The sequence below is a fragment of the Talpa occidentalis genome, unplaced genomic scaffold (genome assembly GCF_014898055.3).
Source record: "Talpa occidentalis isolate TD23 unplaced genomic scaffold, MPIMG_talOcc4v2.1, whole genome shotgun sequence".
Classification (NCBI taxonomy): Eukaryota; Metazoa; Chordata; class Mammalia; order Eulipotyphla; family Talpidae; genus Talpa; species Talpa occidentalis.
This window is the reverse complement of record NW_026555331.1, coordinates 125,445,352-125,463,365: the sequence shown is the minus strand read 5'-3', so window position 1 is coordinate 125,463,365 and position 18,014 is coordinate 125,445,352. Positions and strand designations below refer to the sequence as shown.

The window sequence follows — 18,014 nt, the reverse complement described above, 5'->3', positions numbered from 1 at the left end:
TTTCCCCCCTTAGGCACAGTCCCCATAGTTCCTTCTACCACCGTTGCACCCATAATCCATCACCATAGTCCCTGTGCTCTTCAACCCCCTGTTTTGACCTTCTCCCTCAGTCTCCCTTACTGTATGCATCAGATCATTGATCAGCTTGCCAGCTTCATCTTTTCCTTGACCTTTTCTTTGGTTCCTCTACATTCCACATGTAAGTGAAACCATCAATATTTATCTTTTTCCTTCTGACTTATTTCATTTAGCATGATCCTTTCCAGCTCCATCCATGCTGCCACAAATGGCATGAGCTTATCTATTTGATCACTGACTAGTATTCCATTGTGTATATATACCACAACTTTGTAATCATTTGTCTGTTTGGGGGCATTTAGTTGGTTTCCATATCTTAGCTATAGTAGATAGTGCCATAATAAACTAAGAGTAGCACTCTTTTAGCACTGTAACATTCTTGAATGTCTGCCTTTTCCTAGCTCATAAGAGTGAAAATCTCCTCCTCCATCTTCTTGGAGAATACAGATATAGTTTATTGAATAATTCAAGTGGTAAGTGGAATTTGTAGACCCTGGTCTAGGGAAAGGTAACATAGCTAGGTAAATGAAATGGGAGGGTTGTGGTTAGAAGGCTGCATTAGAATTGAAAGCCCCTCAGGAGACATCTTAGGATTTTCAAGTTTTTTTCCGTTAAAACTAAGTCAAAAAACTCTCAAATGCTTAAAAAAGATGACTATTTTTACAGGAGCCTAAAAATAGATCTAGTCAACCACAGAAAGGAGGTGTTCTGCATATGCTTTAAACTCGTGTAATTTTCTGGTTCCTTTTTTTTAAAATTTAGTTATTTATGCATACAAGAACTGGGGTACAGGCAAGAGGTGCGGGGTGAGAGGATTCACCAGAGACTGAGGGGAACAGAACAGGCAGATTAACTAAAATACACAGTGGGCAAGTCAGGAGAGGTCTGCTGCACCATGTGGGTAGCTCTGTGTCCGGGGATCGAACTTTTGCTGCAGTGGCTGCAGTAAGCTTCATAGGTTACATCTTAACCCCTTGTGCCACCAGGGAGGCCCTGTTTCCATATTTTAATGATGCTTATTCTCAATGTATTTCCTTCTATATAATAAAATCTTTGACATCACCCATGTTTTATTAAAAAATAAAAAGAAAACTCCTCAAGAGGATGTAGAGGTAGTAGTACTTCATGTTTAACCTTGAAAGTAGCCTCTGAAAGAGAAGAAAATTCACATATACAATAAAGCTCTAGAAATTAGTATGTCCTTCTTCAAAACTTTGTCTTAGCCCGACTTAATCTGGTGTTCCTGGAAGGAGGAAGTAGAGTAATTTTTTTTTAAATAATGTATTCAAAGTTTTTCAAGTACCTTTTGGTAGATCATGTTACTTCACAATAACCCAGCATGTTACATTGGCCTGTCTCATTAAGTACTTCTTGTAGACCATTAATATTTGGGTTCCTATGTAAAATGAACTCTTCTTTCTTGTGAGTTAGTATGCAATTATTTCATTTATTGACCAAAATATTTTTTCAGGCACATGACCATCTGAATAAACTAAGTCACTGGACTGGTATCTTTAATTCTCATGTGCTGCGAGTTTAGTCACTGCTAACCACTTAGCTCTTTCCATACTAAACAACCATTCTCTTTGCCTCCCTGCCTTCTTTATTACCCTTGCTACTCTTTTTATTTTCTCAAATATGTCTGGACACAGAATTTTTATAAATGCTCTCAATCTGCCTGAAACTTTCCTTTCCATTTTCACACAGTCCCTTTCACTCTTCCAGATTTGTTCATCTCCCCTATTATAAGCATTTGTGACTTCTCTCCTCATCCTTAACCTCGTTGTACTATTACATGTCTGAGCGGTTACTTCATTAATGTCCATATTTCCCACCAGATTTGAAGTTCCTTGAAATGATGGATTGATTCTGTTTTATTCATTTTTGTGTCCTAGTTTATGGCACTTACGAGGTAGTCAATAAATAGTTATTAATAAGTAAACTGAGAACTTGAATTTAACTTGTGAATAGCTACTCTTCTACTCCACATACATATTTTTATCCTGTAGCATTGTTATCTCTAATTATTCCTTTAAAACACCAAAGAACCCATATACATGTGAATAGTCTAAGCATGCATATATACATATATATATATATATATTTGCCAAAATGCTGTTCTGTCTTTTACATAATAAAGAATGCATGTAAATAGTTCTTTAAGCACAGTGTTAACTTTCTCCCTCTTTGTGAGGTTTATGGAAACATAAGATATAGATCTTAAGTATCAACATTTGGCCAATTCCAGGCAAGATTATACATAGAAAAATCTAAAGTATCCTCAAAGACTTTCACGTTTCAATAGAGGGAGCATAATGATTTTACTAGTTGACTTTGTGGTTTTCTTAGTAGCGTTTTCTCAGGAGAGTGAACACCAAATCAGTTATCCAGCAAGTTCATTTTAAAGGAATGATGTTCAAAGAATCATTCCACAAGACTTCTCATGCCTAAAATTTCAAAGAACACCTGCATGGTTTAGTGATACTAAACTATAAATAATTTTGAAGGAGAGAAAAGTTTGATGGCTTAATAAGAAAGGGGTCAGTTCTTTCTGGACACCGAGGCTGTTGGATGCACTATTACTGTTTATAAAGATAAAGCTTTTCCTCCTTTTGTAGCTGATTTTGTGAATTTCTTAGAAATATCTGCTGTGATATTTTTACTGCTTTCCTGAGTTTCCCCACAGACTACAAGACACACAATACTTGAGTGTGACTGCATGGAAAAAAGCATCCATGATAAATGTCTTCAAGTCCTCCCTCTCGCTCTTAACTCACATCCAGTCAAGCCCCACACTGTCAGTCCTGCCTCAGGAGTAAGACTTGACTCCTGACCCTCTTTCTACCTGTCTATTCTGAGAGTGTCTTTAATAAACTTCTAAGCATTCCTCCACGTTTAGATTTGATCTCCAACCTACTCCCCATCCCTCCCTCTCACACTTGGCATAGCTCCTTTGGAGAGGCAAACCTGATCACTCTTTCATTTAAAATCTTTAAATGGCACACGATCACCATTACCGCTACAGCCACAGCAAATTAATATAAAATGTGTAATACATGCCAGGCACTGTTCAAATTACCCTACATGTAGAAAGTCATGAATATGACCTGGCAGAGCAAATCTAGAAACTCTTATCAGCCATCACTTTTGTATAATAATAAATTAACATTAATTGACTGCTGATTTTGAAGAAACAGTTTTAAGCACACATATTGAAATACTAATTCATCTAACCCTAACAATACTCCATGAATAGACACTTTTCTTTCTTTTTCATTGTGGGATCTGAATCACTGAATCACTAAATAAGGGTTATATAACTTGTCCAAGGTCACATGGATATTCAGTAAGGGGAGGGACAGCAGTCAACCCAGAATGCATGTTCTGAAGCACTGCCCACGCTGCCTTTCCACAGCAGCTCCCAGACTCTAGAACCATGCTCATGGTGGGCAGATGGGTCTTCTCTTCAGTCTCAGTTTTCACTGGCATTGCATTCCTTTGTCTTGCTCTTCTGCCACATGGAACTAAACAGATGCTCCCTTAAATGAATCCTTCACCTCTACTAGCTTAATTAACTCCAGCTCTCTATCCCTCCTGTAAAATGTATGCCTGAGGACTATGACCAAGAATGCTCCCAGCTGAAAGGTTTCACTCTAACAATGCTTTTGTCCCACCCAGTTAAAATGTATCTCTAAAAAAAAATCAATGGTGGGCCTCCCCGGTGGCGCAGCGGTTGAGCTATGGGTTGCGAAGCTGCCTGCAGCCTCTGCAGTGCTGGTTCGATCCCCGGCCGCTGGCGAGGGTCCCACATGGCACGCAGACCTCTCCTGCTGCCCGCTGCTCCCCTCAGCAGTGTACTTCGTCGGTCTGCCCTGCTCTGCTCTCCGCTCTAACTCTGGTGAATCCTGTCACCCTCCTGCGCTTCTGACTGTACCCAGTGCTTGTATAAATAAATAAATAAATCTTAAAAAAAAATCAATGGTGTTTATTCCCAAACATGTTCAAACAATTGTACGGATTGTTATATCTCTCTAATTTAATTAAATATTATACAAAACAATAAAACTTGAGTTTGAAAAAAAAGTCAAATGTTTTGAAAGACTAACTTATAATGAGTTTTCTTTTTTAAATGACTGTCATATGTGCTGAGACAACTGTGAAAGTCTGGGGAAAATTGTAAAAATCTAGATGGTTTTGTACTTGATTTTGTCACAAATATCTTTTAAGTTTTCACTCCAATGTAAAGAAACTGAAACTGAAAACTATAAAAAGTGCAGCATGAGTATGGCTTATGGAAGAATTCTCAGAACTTCAACTTGTGGACTTATACCCAAAAGATAATGACTTCTGATCTCAAGAGATTAATGAATTAATTATACATTCTATTTTTTATGCAATCTATGATTAAGGAATATATGATTTGTTGGTATAATTACTTGCCTTACCAACTTGAAAATAATTAACATGACAGTTATCAGTCTGGTTTGTGCTGGATGAGAGAATTCCTAATCTCTTTGAAATATGGTGCCATATGTACCATCACACCCACATTCTAGCCAAACCACAGAACTCAGAGTTCTGCTAATATTAACCTACAAGGCACATTATGATCTCTCATTTTCTGCCTTTGTGCACAATTTCCTTTTGCCCGAAATGCTTTCTCCTACACTGTTTCTTTTGTTTTGTTTTGGTTTGTTTTTGACTATGATTACTCTCTTAGTTTTAGATATTATCTGTTCTGCAATGTCTTTTCAGACTCCCAAGACAGGCTAAATATTCCTCTAAAGGTGTATTAGGAGCAAATTCCAAGAAAAGAAATATTGTAATTAAATATTTGGAGAAAATGATGAATGCATTAATCCTTTCTAATTATTTGTATGAGGAAGAAGTGATAGGACAGTTTTTAAAACATATAATTATAGGGATGAATAGTAAATTAAAATTTCTAATCATAGTATCCTATCTAGAATAAATCTACAAGGCAATCACAGACTTGACCATGACTTAAAGATTAAAATATTGTGTTGCTGAGGATAGAACCCAAATTACAAAGGAATCATGCAAAATTTGGATTTGAGAATGATAGCTCTCGAAGGTAGGTTTGTTGTTTAGATATTGCTACAGTCTGTCATTTTTAGGAGAGAAAGCTGTTAGTAATAGATATGTAACTACAAGACATGTTACTAAAAATGAACATAAAACTGAGACAGTAAAATTCAAAGTAGGTTTTAGGTGAATGTAGAGGTTTCCATGGCAAGCTTATTTCAGCTAATCAGAATTATATTTTGCAATCATGAAGAGAATGTAATTGTAAGCATTTATTATCTAAATGAGATGATTTTTGATAAGGATGAAATAGGATGCTCCTTTTAGGAAGACACAGATATCCAATCAGAAGATACAGAGATTATGTTAACTATGTGGTTCTGGTGCTTAGGAGAGAACACAGCCTTTCTTGGACTCACGTTCACTGACAAGTAGCCATTGAACTTACGATGTGCTAGAACTGGAGAGCTGTAGTACTTGCATGTCTTCCTTCCCTGGTGATCCCTTTATAGAAAGTTCCCCAAAACAAGAGGGCGAGTTGAATGTGATTAAGTCTTAGTAAGAATGTCATCCCCAAATGAAGTTACTATACCATGTACACTGAAACATTGTTCCTGTAATCAGTGGAAGATGGGCCTAAGTGGAATGCCAGGGTTCCACTCTGGAGAAAACTAGTAGGATTGACTCTATCTGTGTTAGTGAATGACAAGGAGTACCCAGTGACCCCAAACTGTTCAGGGATGAATGCTTTTAAAAGGGGTCTGGCCGTCTGCATGCACAAAAGCAAAGGAAGCATACTCTGTGTCAAAGATTTTTTATAGAATTGGTATACGTAGAGGATAGAAGAAAGGGTTTCAACTAATCATTTCCTAATAAAACTACAATAATTACCCATCCCCTCGTAAACAAATGTTTAGCTGATTTGGCTTGTCATAAAGTGAGGCTGCTGAGAACTAAAGGCCTATCTAAAGACACCAACTAGCAAGGAACCATAAGAAGGGGTGAGGCAGAGAGTTGGGACAGAAAAAGACTCAAACTTCAAAATATACTACATAATCCTCTATTAAGTCAAGATAACAGCTGCCATTGTCTCTGCCAAGGACCAGGAGCAGCCTCCCCACATGTCTCTCACCCTATGTCTCTTAAAAGCATCTCTGCATATGTCTCCTCTCAGGTGTGTCTTTTCTCCTTCTTCATTACACCTCCATTCATATATCTCCCTTATTTCCTCCCAGCTTCTGTTCTGGAAGTCTGGTTCATGGCATGCTGTTACTTGTAATTCAAGTCTACTGCGTGTAAGTGGGGATGGGGAAATGACATCCATTCAATGACTCACTCCTCCCCTTTCACAGACATGTGTCTTAGAACTGGAGGAATGTTTCCATTGGCATTTTGAGGCTCAGCGTAGTGCATTTTGCCTCAAGGTAATGATGAATGATCTTTGTCTTTTTTTTTTTCCAATATCCTTCAGCTGTTCCTCATTGTCTACAAAATAAACCTCTTAGATTGATATTTAATTTTCTCTACAATCTATCCAGTCCCACCTACATTTTCTATATTTCATTAAACCACATTCTAGCCAAACCAAAGATTTCAAGATTTTTCTAACATGAACTCATGATACATTTGAGCCATCTACATTTTATACCACTCATGACTATATTTAGATTTTTCTAATTTCCCTGGTCCATATCAATCTAGTCAGAATTAATCTTTTCCTCAAGGGAATATAGAATAATAGTTAACGGCGCAATGTTTTTGTATCTGAGTTCAAATTTTTTTTTATCATTTTATCTGTTTGACAAAACCTAAGTTATTGTCATTTAGCATACTACACAGTCCATAATAAGTGTGCAATAGATAGTAGGTTATCACGTAATTATATTTCAAAGCCAGCATTTATCACATTTTTTGTGTTATAATTTCTAGGTACTTCATCTCTTGAACTGTAAGATTCTTACAGAGGTTTTACCATACTTAGCTTTTTAATCTTCACGAAGTCTCCAAAATCATGTACATTTTAGATGTTAATTTTGATAAATGTGAATTGAGTTGAATTGATGGTAATGTACTTCACTAATCATGCTACAAATTACCATAAGCTATAGTGAATCCAAATGCTGTATGCTTTAATAATATCTATTCCTCATTTAGATTTGCAACTTTGATGAAAATCAGTTTATAAAGCTATAAAATTAATCTTTTCAGGTGGTGCTGGTGCCAGGTATCTAATTCTATACATTTTATATTATGAATTGTTTTTTATAATCAGAACTAATATCATATCTTTAAATTATAAGCCATCTTTTTTTGAATGATAACACTTATTGTTGGATATATTTCTGAATTTCTTATTTAAAAATATGAGGCTAATAGGCACATAAAAAATGTTCATCCTCAGTTATCATCCAGGAAATGCAAATCCAAACCACAAAGACATGGCATTGCACATCTATGACAATGGCCCATGTCAAAAACAAACAACATGTATTGTCAAGGCTGTGGAGAAAAGCAATACTCTACACTGTTGGTGGAAATGTAAACCAATCCAGTCCCTGTGGAAATCAGTGTGGAGATTTCTGAAAGCCAAGTCTACTATTCATACTAATAAATCTACTATTCATACTTATTCATTCATTTAGTTAATATACTTTATTGAACACCCATCAAAAATACAGACAGGCATTGTTTTTAGAAATCACAAAAACAGTGTTAAACAAAACAAATTTTATGTGAAACTTGCAATACAAAGGGCCATAGACAAAAATCAAGTGAATAATGATAGATAAAACCAAGGAACAGATAAGTTATATATATTACAAAAAAAAAAATGCTAAGACGTAGAGTAAGACATGAAGAGGAAGGAAGAGGAGCCTAGGCAGAACAGCAATTTCAGTAGTGGACCAGTGAGCTTTTAGTGTATTCCAGAAGGAGCTGGTGCGGTTGAATTGTGGTGTGCAAGAGGAGATGAGGCTGGAGGTGCAGTGAGGGGCCAGATCACACAAGGCTAGCACCCTCCTCCTAAACTTTCACCCCAAAATGTCATTTGACAAAGCCCAGCAACATTTTTGGTTGTTACAATTGTGAAGGGAAAACTACCAGCATCTTGTGTGTAGAGCCAGGTATGTATCAAACATCCCAAATTGTACAGGACAGCCCCTCATGCTGAAGAATTATCCAACTCAAAATGTCTGCAGTGCCAGAGCTGGGAATCAGGATTATAAAAGTTTGTAGGTCACAGTAAAGAAATTATTATTTTGTTGTAAGTGGGATGGGGAGCTATTGGAAAATTTGTTAACAGGGCATGATTATGCCATGATTTGACTTGTGTGGGGAACAAATCAAAATGGAGGTGAATGGGGAATGACTGCAGGAGGCCAAGAAAGAGGTGCTGGTGACCTGGGCCAGTGTGGGATCTAAGGAAGAAGGAATTGGGGTTGGATTCCAAGTGTAAATAAATGTGAATACTGATTTTTTTTTTCCTTTTAGCTATGGCTTTTCTATTTGATTTCAAAGTTTTACAAGGTGATTTATATTATTTGAAAGTTTACCTTAAGAGATCAGATATCTAGGATGAGTCTGTAGATTGATTCTTCAGTTTAAATCTTCACAATGTGGGAAATAACACCTTTTTAAGAGTCATTTTAACTGAATACAACTTCTTTCATTCACCAGTTGAACTCAGTGGGTATAGAAGTCAATTTTATGCTGTTTAATATTATCCTGAGTTACATTAGAAGTTTAATAAAGTCTCATAAAAGTGATTCCTGGTCCTTCCTACCTGAATTGAACATTCCCTGAATTTTCTCTTCCATAGTGGAAAAGTCAAACTCGAGGGCACATTATAATCTGAGGGAACTGCTCTCTACTTGAGACTAATTGATACCAAATATGCAAAAATGAGTATGAAACAGCATCTATTTGGGATATATAAATAAATTTTATGTTTAATCAAAGCCACTTGTAAGCCAGAAAGACCCCATTACCATGTAATAATGGTCCTATGTGTAGAAAAAGACTTATTTTCTAACTTTAAACAATTTACTCGCCTACTTATATATGAATGCTAATATTCTGACCTTATAAATGTTTATAAATCAGGCTCTTATAGGCCAAAGCAATTTGAGCTTGAATCAGAAAGATCCTTAGTTGGTAATTGTGAAACCTATTTCATCTATATTTATATTTTATGAAGAATAATCTGTAGCTGTCAGATGTTAAATCTAGTTTGGTAATTTTTGAGGAGTTTTTATATTATCTCTCTGTGACATTGTTTGTTTGAAACTGTTAAATAAGACATGTTAAGGAAAATCAGTAGGAAAAATGATTGATAATTCAGTTAATCATTGTTGACTTTGATTAGGTAGCTCTACTATTTTACAGTATTGATCATGAGGACAGAAGGATCTCAGTTTGAATTCAGCTGAATTCCGATTGATTCTTGTGGTATAGTTGTGTGTAGAAATGCTATTGATAGGTAATTAAAGCTTTAAAATCAGTGATTTAGAAAAACAAAATGAAAATTTATATTTGAAAGGTACTGCATCAGACTACACTTTGGATATCAAATGGTTTCATAAACATGGTGATAAATAATGAGTAGAGTTAATGAAAGGAATTCTTTAAAAATATTGCAATCTTCTCTATAAGAAACAGAAATAAAGAAATCCTATCAGTCAGTTCATATTCCTTGATTAGATAGTTGTCTTTGGTTCCTAGAAGATCTAAAATGTTATTTCAAAACATTAAATCATTAACTCTGAAATAAGTGCAAAGATTCCAAAGATTTCCACCCCAAGAGGATAGCAAATTTCATTCTAATGACTATGTAGACTGGTGGCTAATAAGTCCTCTGATTAAAGAGAATTTCAGGAGAAAGGAAGAGTGATTTTACAGCTGGAGAGCGTCTTCTGCTTCTTTTTATTTATTTATTTATTTACTTACTTATTTTTATTTTTTTATTTTAATTTCTTTTTGATTATTTTATTTTTTTTGCGCATCATTTTTCATTTTTGCACAATGTATGCATTTTCATCTTGGTTATTGTCCCCACACAATTCCCACCCCCCCCTTGTTTTAATCCTACTCCCTCTCCCCCCCCTGTAGTGTGTCTCTGGTTTATAGTAGCTTGTTGTGTGTTGATTTTGATTTTATAATTAGTCTTTTCCCAGTCCCTTATTTAGGTTTTCTAAATTCCTGCTATGAGTGAGACCATCCGGTATTTTGCTTTTTCTTTCTGGCTTATTTCGCTGAGCATGATCCCTTCCAGCTCCAGCCATGTTGTCTACTGCCATACCACCCTGAACTCACCTGACCTCATCTTCTGCTTCTTTATGGTTGACATGTGGGAAAGAGTGAGAGCAGCCTCAAGCCATCACTAGTATTCCACTACGACATCTTTCTCTCTTCATTTTGATCACAGATGCAGAGCAGTCTCTTGAGAAGTCAGAAACAGGTTTTGCTTTGATTTCCATTCTTCTTGTTCCTTGTTTTTGTTGTTGTTGTTTTTGGTGGGGTTTGTTTGTTTGTTTGTTTGGATTGCTTTTGCCTGTGAAGGGTGACAGAATATGCCACCCCAAAATATGTCATCTTGACAGTAAGATTTTTTTGATTTAAAGAGACTTGGAAAACAGCACATGCTGTTTCCTTCTTTTTCTTAAAAACAGATGAAATTCTCAAGAGCAAGATGGCCTCTCTGTCCTAGAAGAAAAGTTGCATTCTGTCAAGCAGAGAAAATTGAGATGGAGAGAAGTCTATACAAACCGTTCTACCAAAATCCTTATTTTCCTTTAACCTCCCCACATAATTCCACAATTGCTTTTCAACAGCTGCCTCTCTTTGTCCAACCTTCTATAAAAAACATATATGTCTTGACATTTCTTTGGTTTTCATGTCTTATGAGGGCTCTCATGTGACACACAACTTATGTAAGTTTGTATATGTACAAACTTCTGCAATTAATCTGTTTTATGTCTTATTTAACTAAAAGAATTATTTTTTTTTACTTGCAAAATTATGTACCTTTTCTTTGGCATCTGATGGTTCAGAGATGCAGGTATTCATACCCATTATGCAACCCAGGAATACTGATAATTTCAGAAATACAGGTATGAAGCATCAAAGGTGTCTGTCCCCTTTTCCTGAAAACTGTCACTGTAGCTCTTGCCATGTTGGAGATCTTTTGTCTGATTTCTTATTGGCCCTATCTGCACCTGTAGCATGGAATTTACCACTCTGATTTGAAATGGCCTGTTTGAAATCATCTGTTTACTTAATTAAACTATAAATTCTTCCAGGGCAGGACTATATCTTGTTTATGTGTGTCTCTAATGCCTCACAATTCTTCATTCTAGTGAGCACTTAGTATTTGTGGGGATAATTCAAAGTAAAGTTTTTTCCTAGCTGCCTTAGGATATAAAAACAACTAAGCTTATTCACTAATTCAGATAATGTCTACCATTGACTGAGTCTCTTCTGCCAAATCGTATCCTAAAAATGATACATTATCTCACATTTCATCACAGCTCTCTGGAGCAGATAACTACAATTATCCTATATTATAATTGACAAACCTGAAATCCCAAGGTTTAAGGCCATGCAACTGAGAAGAAATTGTTTCAGTACATTTTTATCGTGCACAGAAACTCACACAAATTTTCTCTTTGCCACACTGAATTCCTGATTCAAAGTTAACGTTGTTCCTCTCTCTAAGAAGGTATTTTTAAAGAATCATTGGTGATTTCTTTAACTCTATGGTGTCTGTTTTTTGATTTGCTAGTAATAAATCCAAAAGCTCACTAATTTTCTTTATAGCAAATGAAATAATATACATTTCTTTTAATAATAACATGTTGTTTGTAAGACTAAAATCAGAACATACAGTTGGAAAATTGTTCGTTGTTCCTCAAATATTAAATGTTATTAAGCCTTACATTAAAAAGCAACTTTTTAAAATGGTTCCCTCCCATACAACTACCATGAGAGAAAAACCTATGAAAATAAATGATGAATGATGCAGACACCCAGGAAATCATTTTAGAGAGAACTTTGAAAACCAGTGCAACAATACCATTTATTATAAATATTGACTTATTTATAAAAATAAAACTTTGCAGTACAAACTCATAATTTTATTTAAATTGTTTTTGTAGCAAACCATACAATCAATAATAATATACCACTATTCCTATTCAGAATAGGATTCATTTTGACAATGGGTAAACTGATTATGGTATTTACATTGTTAACCTTATTTATGGTTGATTATCATTTTAGCAAAACCTCATTTTAAATATATGAAAATTAGATGCATCTTTTTTAACTATGTGGAGTCATCTTTTCTAATTTATAATTTTGTCAATAGTTATAATTACTTAAAATTTTGACTCAGTATGATCTAAGATAAGTTAATTTTACATATACTATAATAGCATATAGCCTATTTAAGAGAAAAACCCATAATAATATCTTCAGATTTAAGCAATTTAAATATATTTAATTTTTCTATATAATGATAATAGTCAGATGTCTTTATTAGAAAGTGATTTATAAAATATTTCCCTTAATATGATGATCCTATCTCTGGGAAATAAAGCACAAAGTAAAAGAAAATATTTATTTTTATATCCTTTGTGTCTGTCCTGTCCGAGGTAATATCCTTTGAACACTTAGGCAATGTTTAATATTCATTCATTTATTCCTCCAGTCAGCAATTATTTTCTTATATATGTTTCCAATGTATTAAATTTGATCTATGGTAATTGGGACAGTAATAGTTTCCACAGATTACTTTTATTGCTTGTGTTTTGAGTCATGGCATAAGTTAAAATCTTGATAGAAGGAACAGAATCTTACACTATTTGGTTTCTGTTTCACTTACTAGTCATTGAATGAAAGTTTATTTACACCAACAAGAAAAAGCAGTATCTCTAGATTCAGTTTAGAGAAACTAGCTACAATATACAAGAAAACACAGCATAAATTGCCATTCCATTGTTGTGTTGCTCAGCAGAGCCTAACTTGCTTTTAATACATGGCCTAATTGAGCAGAGATGGAATCTGATGTTTGGCAAATCTTGATATCATTCTTAAAATCTCACTAACAATTGCAATGATTTTTATGGACAATCATAAAAATATATGTTTAACAGGAGAAAACTTTCTATATATTGAGATAATTGTCACACATATGCTCCTATAATCCAGATTTATAAAAAAAAATATATATTAGGAACAGTCATCCCTAAGAAAATTCTTGGGGCCTCCCCGGTGCCTCAGCAGTTGAGCGCTGGGTTGTGAAGCTGCCTGCAGCCTCTGCGGCACCGGTTCAATCCCCGGCTGCTCCCTGGCCAGGGGAGGAGGGTCCCACATGGCGCGCAGACCTCTCCTGCCACCCGCTGCTCCCCTCAGCAGTGTATTTCGTCAGTCTGCCTGTTCTGTTCCCTGCTCTGGCTCTGGTGAATTCTCTCACCCTCCCACGCTTCTGACTATACCCAGTGCTTGTATAAATAAATCTTTAAAAAAAAAAAATTCTTAGTTGTACTAAGAGCAGTCATACTAAATTTATAAAATTATTCTTGCAACTTTATTTTAAAGATGTATAAATCTAATTTTTAATTTAAATAAATTAAATAGATTTTTGCTCTGATGAACTAACACCTAGTCTATAATATAGAGATAAGACTTAATTTTTTTATAATGAAAAGATGTTAAGACTTATTCTTATTCTTTGGTATCTCAAGTAGTTTGGATCCATGCTTCAATGGAAGGGAAATCTTGGAATCTAACTTCTAGTGTTCACCTTGTCACTGACTTCACCTAAATAGTTTTTGCCTCTGTTTTGTCGGAGGAGTTATATGAGGTCATCACTAAGGTCTTTCCAAATGTGATCCTAAACAATGTAACCTCTCACTTATCATTAGATACAGGTGATTAATCTTCCTTTAAATGTTTTAAATTAATTTGCTTACATTCACCCTTCATTAACTACTTATATTTCATTTTTTTCATTCAATGCCAACTCTATTCTTCAACATTTAATTACTAAGCAAACACAACAATTGGCAGCATTCAGTTTAGAAGACAGAAAGGATATATTAAACAGTAAAAAATAGTTTACTACGTGAGATGGAAGAGAGCTGTAAAATTTTTAGAATGCTGACTCTGACCGTAGGTTTCAGGAACAAAACTTAACTTCTTTCATTAAAAACTTTAAATTAGAGTCTTTCTAGAGAATAAAATAGGTACTGATGATGTTTTATGGGCAGTATGCATTGAAAGTCCAGTCTCATCTGAGACCTGATATCATTTTTATTTTGTCTCATACTAGCATAGCTATAACTTTCCTCATGTACTGTCTTCATCATCAATTTTCTGAGTCTTTTGTTTTATGTGTATGTTTATAAACTGCAAATAACTAAAATTTTTCCATATTCAACCATTTCTTCAATTAGCTATATTAATTCATTACATTTATTGTGATTACTGATATGTTTGGATGCCATCTTGTTCTTTTTGCTTTCTATTGTTCCTGCCATCTTTTAAATATATTTTCATGAATTCTAATTATACTTTTGGTACATTTCCTAGTACTGCTTATTATGCCTCTTAAATATCTATTCTATTTTCCCTTTCCTTAACCTTCTGTATCAAATTTTAAGTAAATATTTTTTTTAAAGGTTTACTTATTTATTTATGCATAGAAGAAATGGGCTGTAAGACAGAGGTGTGGGTGGTGAGAAGATTCTTCAGAGACAGAGTAGGGAAGCAGAACAGGCAGATCTGCTGAAATACACTGCTCGAGGGAGCAGGGGGCGAGACAGGAGAGGTCTGCTGCGCCCCGTGGGTTCCTCCCTATCTGGGGATCAAACTCAGGCAGGCCATAGAGGTGATAATGCTGAAACTTAACCCATAGGCCACTAGGGAGCCCCTTAAGTAATATTTTAGATATATATTACAGTTCATTACTTCTTTATTTGGCTTCTGCTGATCTGCTTTTTAATATCCCTAATTATATCTCAGTTTTTAATTCTACTATGTTCTTTTTTCATGTCTGTCTTTTAAAAATGTGATATTGATTCCACTCATGTTTTTAATTCCCTTTTTAGTTATAGAACATATTTAAACATGTCTTTTTAGTTATAGACATATTTAAATATATAATTTATATTCTGTGTTTAATAAATTTGGTATTTGAAGTCTTTGAGGTCTAATTCTGCTGTTTACTGTTAGTCCTGACTCATTAATGCTTGCTATCCCCTTGTGAAATCTGTTAATTTTGGGTGGTTGTTACTAATTGGCCAGGGTTCTGTACAGGTTTTACTATAGCTCAGAGTTCTTTCACATATTTCTGGGATCTAGGTAAACCATTCAAATACAACATTCAAATACACGAGTGATTACTAGATTAAAAAACCAAAGGGCTTGTTCTCTTACCTACTACTTTCTCCATACTTGAGTATGCACAAGCAGACAGTGTTTTCACATGCAATTTTTAGAGCATAGGCATCAGAAAGGCATAAGAAAAAGTAAGAAAAAAGAACATTTATTATACCATTAAACTAGTTTTTAGTCACAGTGCAACTATGGGGAAATAAATTATTGAAGCACAGTTCAGGTAACTTTAAAAATTTGCTGCTAATAGGTTTCAGAGATTAAGCACATTCTGCATTATGAAATATAATAAAATAATAGAAAGAGCAAGACAATAGCAGTGATATTAGCTACCATTTATTGGGTTCTTACTAATCATCAGAGCTACCTTACGATCTTTACTTAAAAACAGTCTCAACTATAACAAAATCGTTTTTCAGATTTTTAATGTATGCCACTTTTATCCACAGACCAATTTTTTTGAGTTAAGTACTATTATTTGTGCAGTTTTGAAACTAACACAGAATTTCATTCTCTAGATTATGTAGACTTGAAAGTAAGTATAGAGACCAGTGGAAGATAGAGTTAACTGCAGAAATTATGCTCTATAGTAGTCTCTCAATTATATTGTCATCAAAGTACTAACTTTCATCTCAATCCAGTTACAGTATGTTTTATTCATCCCATTTTATAGATGGGCAAATATTGTAAGATTAAAGTGGGGTTACTCTGTTTCAGAAATCTGTTCTCTTTCCAATATATTATTCTTGGTAGCAGTACCTTTTATTCTTCATTTATTTACTCATTTTGTCATGCAATTAACATATCTGTTGAGCACTTTCACTATGCATTTTTTAGAGCTCTGTACATGCTTAAGCCAAAAAGAAATGCAAAGTCTGTTCATGTTCTTGTTGGGGGATATAGGCAATGAACAAATAAATCAATAAGTGATTGTCAAGTGTTAGGTGCAATAAAGAAAAGTAAGGTATTTTAAGGGACTAGGAAATGATGGGAATAGAGTGTAAAACATTTACATATTTTAGATAAGATAGTGCAGAGAAATGTGCAACTGTCACTGGTAATTTTATGATACTGTCATTTTCTATCAGAAGTATCTTGTGGGCCTCCATGGTGGTGCAGGCTGTTGAGCACAGTGCTATGAAGCTGTCCACAGCCTCTGCAGTGCAGGTTCAATACCAACCTGCCTGTGAGATACCCCCATGGCAAGGCAGACCTCTCCTGTCTCACCTGCTGCTCCCCCCAGCAGTATATTTCAGTCAGTCTGCCTGTTCTGTTCCCTGCTCTGTCTCTGGTGAGTCTTCTCACCCTCCCACACATCTGGCCTATACCCTGGTTCTTGTATAAATAAATAAATCTTTAAAAAAAAGAAGTATCTTGAGTCCTTGGCTTATGTGACATTGAAATTCAATCTAAGTTTTATAGCATTCCTCAGAACACTATGCTAGACTTAAAACCTACCATTTTGATGAAGAAATGATTTTATGCTGGTTTTATTTCATAATTTGGCTTGAATGATTATTTGAAGAGACAAAATGGGTAATTGTTTTCTTTCTAAGTATCTAAAATACCCAGCTTAATAAGGTGAACAAATGTTTGGAGTTATTAGTAGAGTGTGCCTCGCCAGCAATTAAGTAAAAGGGTCTTCTCCCTGTTATTAACACTTGATGTAGGATATTAGTTCTTAGAAGCAATTTCATGAAAGAAGCAGTAGTGATGTCAGGAACTAATTGACTGATTTTAATTGGAGAACACTTATATTACAAAGTATGTGAGGGTAAGATGTCTTCAACTTGTTTTTACTTTTCTTTGAAAAGCTAAAACTCTTCTTCCCAGTAGTAATTAAAAATAAACAGCAGTCATTAACTTACTGTGAGCTTCTAATGGCCACAACATGACTGATTTACTGAACTAAAACAAAGTAATTCAACACTGTAATTATCTTGAAAATTAAAAAACATTCTAGATAATGAATAGTTTCAATTTCTATAGAATCAATTTATGTGTAGCTTTTCCTTTTTATTTTTCCTGTATATATACAACTTGATAACTAACAAGCAAAAATGGTCAGATAGGGATTCCACCTCAAAGAAAAGTGTACCAAGTTTAGTTTTTTGAGATTAACACCATAGTTTTGGGATAACATTTTTTTTCACTCATTCACTTGACCAACATTTATTGAGAGACAGCTTTAGCGGAGGTATTTTCCCAAATACTTTGCGAAATAAAAAAAGAAGAGAACAGTGTCTCCCAAGGAATTTATTATTAAGTATTGGGGTGATATTCTAAATCCATCCCTTTTATTTAATAGATCATATCAGGATTTAATCAATTCTGTGTTGTTGGACATTCAGGGAAATGGTTGTGTATTTTTTCTATAAAAGGCCTCTATTGAATATCCCAGGTAATAATTATTTATACATATTTTTGACTATTTCCTTGAAATAGATATTCCACCAGTACAATAAGTCAGCAATGCTACTAAGGCCAAAAGTCATGAA

The 18,014-nt window shown here is 34.7% G+C and overlaps 1 protein-coding gene across 8 annotated transcripts in view; it reads left to right on the top strand.

Moving 5' to 3' along the window:
- Nucleotides 1-18,014, top strand: part of IMMP2L (inner mitochondrial membrane peptidase subunit 2) — a 732,784-nt gene that overhangs the window by 534,371 nt on the left and 180,399 nt on the right. The window lies entirely within an intron of this gene.